This window comes from Saccopteryx bilineata, chromosome 6 (assembly GCF_036850765.1).
Source record: "Saccopteryx bilineata isolate mSacBil1 chromosome 6, mSacBil1_pri_phased_curated, whole genome shotgun sequence".
NCBI lineage: Eukaryota > Metazoa > Chordata > Mammalia > Chiroptera > Emballonuridae > Saccopteryx > Saccopteryx bilineata.
Genome location: NC_089495.1, coordinates 63103369 through 63109681, shown reverse-complemented (window position 1 = coordinate 63109681; position 6313 = coordinate 63103369). Strand labels below are relative to the sequence as shown.

General features: G+C 37.0%; 1 pseudogene; it reads right to left on the bottom strand.

Moving 5' to 3' along the window:
• Nucleotides 1-2634: 2634 nt before the first annotated feature.
• Nucleotides 2635-3059, bottom strand: LOC136309305 (galectin-1 pseudogene; annotated as a pseudogene).
• Between the last annotated feature and the right edge of the window lie 3254 nt (nucleotides 3060-6313).

Here is a 6313-nt window from a genome sequence, read left to right as displayed (position 1 = left end):
TAGGCTTAATAGTCAGCTAAACTGACTGTCTTTATAATGTATACAAAAAATAGCTATCAACAAATAAGTTGTAAGAAAGATATAAAGATATCAAAGGATGACTAAAAAAGACTGGTAGTGATTATTTATATCGAAGGGCAAGAGTATGATATTGGGAAAGAATATATGGATACTCTTCATAAGTAGTTGTCAAAGCATGTTTTTTTGTTTGTTTTTACAGAGACAGAGAGAGAGTCAAAGAGAGGGATAGACAGGAACGGAGAGAGATGAGAAGCATCAATCATTAGTTTTTCATTGTGACACCTTAGTCCAACAGTTCTCAGCCTGTGAGTTGTGACCCTGGCAGGGGTTGAATGACCAAAACACAGGGGTCACCTAAAGCCATCGGAAAATACATATTTCCGATGGCTTTAGTCGCTGAGAAGCCATGCTACCGTCTGCAGCAGCGCTATTCAGCTTGAACGCACGCTGTTATGGATGTGCGTTCCAAACTGAATGCCTGTGGTCATGCGCAGACGTGATTGCATCATCCGTCTGGGGCCTAAGGGGCGGGGGAAGTGGGGCAGGGAACACTCCACAGTCCATAGCAGCAGCGCATCACGTGTGTTCGGCGCTTGCTGACGTCATCAGTGGGCGGGTGCAGCAAGCGCCGGAGGACAGAAGCCTAGGAGGCAGAGAGGCAAGAGGCGGAGAGCCAAGAGAGCCTGCGGGACAGCCTGCTGGTGTAAAAAAGGTTAATAATGTAAAAACAGTACACACACCATACACACAATACTGTGTAAGTGTAAGGTGCTTTGTGTGTAATCATTACCCAGTACACAAAGCAGCTTATACTTACACAAAGCACCATACATTTACACAGTGTGAACTACATCAGTCTTATACTATAAGAGACCACTATAAGATGTAGTTCACACTGTTCCCCAATGTATAATTATCTCCCATATCTCCCACTATTTTCCCATGTTCTGAATGAGGAAACTGCTGAAATCAGTGGTTTCCGGCATTGAATCCGCCTCCTATTGATTTCATTGGGAGTGCGGCGGATTTTGTGGAAGAGAGCTCCCGAGAATCTCGGGTTACCACACAATCCGCCGCAGCCTCCTTTTGATTTCAATAAGAGGCCGAGAAATGACAGTTTCTGACACATTTCTTCCTCTCCTATTCAAGTTAATTGGAGGCCGCAGCAGATTCCGCTCAAATATAGAGCATGTTACTTAATTTTTTCCACGCTAGAACTTTTCCTAGAACAGAAAAATTCCAAAGGTGGAATTCGCCACCCCCAATAGACTAAAAAAGGCCTCACACTGAGGAATCTGCTGTGCGGATTCTGCAGTGTAAAAGATCTGCCTCCTATAGAAGTCTATTGGGGGTGGCGGGGCTGCTCTAGGAAAAGTTCTAGCGTGGAAAAAATTAAGCAATATGCTCTATATTTGAGCGGAATCTGCTGTGGCCTCCCATTAACTTGAATAGGAGAGGAAGAAATGTGTTGGAACTGCATTTCTGCTGTACAGGGGATCTCTCTTCTGCAGAATCCACGGGTCTCCCATTGAAGTAAATGAGATGTGGATTCCACCACAGAAACCACTGCTTTATAGTGTGAAAGAGCCCTGAAAGATACCATGCTGTGCAGAAACTGCAGTGTATCCTATGACGTAGTTCACACTGTTCTATATAGAAAACTTGCTACTAATCTGTTTAAAACAGATCCATTAGTTAAGCAGCTATTTACGGAATGGTAGCCCCAATACACTAGGTAAGGAGGGCCATTAGTAATAAATATTTCTCAATATATAATTAAATATTGTTTTTGTGATTAATCACTATGTTTAAATTATGTTTGATTTGTAGCAATGAGAATACATAATGCATATCAGGTATTTACATTCCGTATCATAACTGTAGCAAAATTACAGTTATGAAGTAGCCACCAAAATTATTTTTTGGTTTGGGGTCACCACAACATGAGGAACTGTATTGTGGGGTCACGGCATTAGAAAGGTTGAGAACCACTGCCTTAGTTGTTCATTGATTGCTTTCTCATATGTGCTTTGACCATGGGGCTACAGCAGACCGAGTAACCCCTTGTTCGAGCCAGCAACCTGGTGAGCTTTGCTCAAACTAGATGAGCCCCACGCTCAAGCTGGCGACCTTGGGGTCTCAAACCTGGATCCTCCACATCCTAGTCCAATGCTCTATCCACTGCACCACCATCTGGTCAGGAAAAGCATACGTTTTTGAACTGGTATTGGTTAGAATAGTATTGAGCAACTAAGGTCTTGCAACAAAAAACTGATGATTGATGCTTCTCATCTCTCTCCGTTCCTGTCTGTTCCCATCTATCCCTCTCTCTGACTCTCTCTCTCTGTCCCTATTAAATAAAAAGAATAGTATTCACTCATAAAAATCCATTAAATTGTATTTTATTTTGTTTTGTTAGAAATAAAAAGTTAATATGTTAATACTAAGGAATTTATTACTATTCAGTGATTATAGAGAATAATCTTAATTCAAAACTGACTTATTTAAAGAAGATTTTATATATATATATATATATATATATATATATATATATATTCCCCTCAGGGATAACAGAGTCAGCTTCCTTTATTGGGAGTTATGGGTTGGTTGATTTTACTCAAAGTCCACACACTTGACCTTGAAGTCACCTTCTGCCATCAGGTAATTGATGGCCACTATGTTGAGGCAGTTGGGGAATTTGAATGTGTATCCATTTGGCAGCTTGATGGTCAGGTCTGCTTGGTCAAAGGAGATGCACATCTGTTTCATTTGTAGGTTGTAAGAGGAAGGCAAACTCTCATTGTCAAGACTCTCAGGCCCCACCATCCTGGTGTTTACACAGAATTGTATTGGTATCCCCATGCATATCAAAGCGAAGGTTGAAGTGCACACACACATTGTTGCCATCTTTGCCCAGGTTTAGCACAAAACTCAGTGTTGAGTGCCACTTCAACCCACATTCAGAGGCACTCTCCAGGTTTGAGATTCAGGTTTCCAGTAATCGAAACACAAGCCGTGATTGAGGGCAAGAAGATCATCCTGGGACTGAGGCACCAGCTGTCTGAAGCTACCACCCAAGAGATCCAAAGAAAATATTTTATACCTTTACATAATTTTAGTGTTAGAACTATTATATCACTTTAATTAAGTTTTGTTAGGGAATGCTTCATTAAACATTTTGAAAATCTCCATTTGCATGTATACAATTTTAAAGCATATTTTTATTCTTAACCATTAATTTAACTTTTCTCTGTAATTCAGCATTATTTTGGGATGCATTTTTCATGCATTGACTGAATATTAAATTATTCTCCATAAATATCATTTCTATGAAAGTGTATTTTGGTTTGGTCTTACATGTCTCCTTTAATTCCTTTTTGGAAATATTGACTTTGTTTCTACTCTCACAGTCTATATAAAAAAGGAAGGTCTTTATCTCTGGTACTAACTAAATATAGGTCACATTTAGCTAAATCAAAACAACAAATTCTCTATCACAGTGATATATAATTAGTGGAATACCAGCTGACTCAGTTTTAGTAAATTTGTATAGAACTAGCTCCTGGTCACCTTAGTTATTTCAGGAATAGACATAGTATCCACTTTTTTAGCAAAGTAAGCCATGAAATCTATATGCTAACATACTAAAATAAAAGCTTTCTTGCTTTCCTAGATCGATGCTTAGGAGGATTTAAAATTGAAACAGGACAATAATTGATTTGATGTTGCAGTAAAGCCAAAATAACAGAAACATAAGATAAAAGACTTTGTTTATGATGACAGTATTTGACAGCCAAATTAAGACAGAACTGATAAGATTACAATTCTTTGATTACCATTTATTCTGACCTATGATGGCACAGTGAATAAAGCATCGACCTTAAAATGCTGAAGTCACCACTACAAAATGTTGGGTTGCCTGGTAAAGGCAAGTGTGGGAGGATGCTTCTTGCTCCTCACCTCCCTTCTCTCTCTCTACTCCTTCACTAAAATGAATAAATTAAAAAAAAAAAGAAAAAGAAAAGATTATTATTTAAATATGATAATTTCTCATTTTGCTTAAATCAATTTGTGTTGAATTTTGTAACAAATGCACTTTGTACTTGCCACGGCCATGCAAAGAATAGCATGGCCCAATGTCGTAATTGTTTGTTATGACACTTATCCTTGAATGTATTTGAACATATCATGCAAAACTGATAAAAATGTTTACATGAAATATTTTGTCAAACACAAGGGTTGATAAATAAAAATTTTAGAGAATCATTCACATTTAGAATCTCACACTTTTGTTCACTTATTCAACAAGTCTTAAAATCTCCACTATGTATATGACACGGCTTCAGGAGTGGTACATGGGATCCATGTGGGGCTGATCTAACCTGACAAGATATAATAGGAAGTGACATAAAGTTGATAAGATTCTTACTTTCATTAAATTTATAATCACACACACACACACTCACATCCTATGAATGAATAAATTTGTAATTGTTACTTGCCTAACTCCTTTATTCAATTACCTCACTTTGTCTTCTTCTGCTACCCTAAACACACCCTAAAATCCAATCTCTATGTACTGTTTAGGTATGTCTTTGGTTTGGTTACCTAGAAGCAGAACCTAAAATAAAAATTCTTGTTCAAATGATTTTGAGCAGTAATTTCTAACCTTTTTTACACTTGGAGACTGGTGAGAATAGAAGAATTATTTTAGAGACAATAAGTCAAAAATCACCATAAGCATAAGTGAATTGGACTAAGATTATTGGGTCTATAATCTTCATACAATATCAAGATGGTTAACTCTTTAGCAGACTGACCTGAAATTTCTGATGGACCTGTCTGAGGATTGGTTAAAAAAACACTGATTTAGAGGGGAACAAATAAAACAGAATAGAACAGGGGAAGAAAAGATAAGCAAGAATGATTTCTTAACTAGAGATTAATTAGCCTAAACCACTTGAAAGCTATGAATGAAGCACAATTTGTACCACAGACTTATCTTGACAGCAAGAGGGGAAAATGTGTATCCTATGCGTCACTAAACCATTGGCTGAGGAGATCTACCTCCAGCAGGCCTGGTGGGTATATCTTCCAGGGGGAAACATTTGGCAAAGCACAAATGCCAATTTACTGGAGAAAAGAACAGCTGTGAGTTGCTATTAGCCAACATTTACAGCAACCAGAGATGAATACCTTGGCTAAAATAGATCTAGTAAGCACCATCAGCGTCCTCTTTGCCATGTCCATCCAGTTTAATGTGATTGTAGGCCTGCTGTTTCTCCCTGCTTAGGCTGTGCCTGAAAAGTTTCACATTGATCATTTGTTGCTTATATAACACTTTATGCCTTTATGGTCACTATAGTATAAAAACTTGCTTACGAGTGTGTCTACCTTAGTCTGAGAATTAATTAAAGGTAGTAATTAAACCTCATTAATCTTTATTTCCCCAGTGTCCAACACAGGGATGCAATCATGTTATTATGGATTGTACATATGCTATTTTTTTTGTTTGAAGGAGCTGACAAAATAAAAAACACAAAGCTGAAATTTTGGATTCATAGACCAATTGGCATAGAATGTTTTCTTTAATGCTGAGCCCATCTGAGTAAGTAAACTATTGAACAGACAGATGACCTGCAAGTGCTTTTAACTCTCTAAATCTCCATTTCTTAACATATTTAAAAAAAAAACAAAGATAATAAATATTGCTATAGGCCTGATCCCAAAACTAATTGAGATAATGTATATAAAGGGGTTAGCACAGCAACTAATAAATAGTAAGTTTTGAACATGTACTAAGAATTATTTAGCTAGTATTACTGATGCTTTTACTGAAAATCATAATTTTTAAATATCAAAATCTTATACTGAAATTTAATGATTTAGGTATTTGTAAAAAGTCAACAAAAGAAGGGTAGAGTGTCAGTCCTAAACTTGATATTTTCTGTATTGTGCCTTATTAGTAGATATTCAAATTCATGGCACCATGGCACATCATGCAATCTATTATAGATGTTGCTAACTTTCCTATATATATATCCTCCTTTTGTAGAGGCTAGAATTTATCCTGGATGTAGTCAGTTTAACACATTAATGTCATCATGTTATTGGTCTCTAAAGGAGAATTTCATGTCTTGATCTTAAATAGCTCTATCAATTTATAAGAGATATCTAGTAGTGACAGAAAACATGAGAAAGAAAGTATGTCGCATAATAAGGACCCAACTCCTGCAGCTTTCTTAATTAATTCAATTTCTCTAATCAATTATCCCACAAGATTGTGTTCACT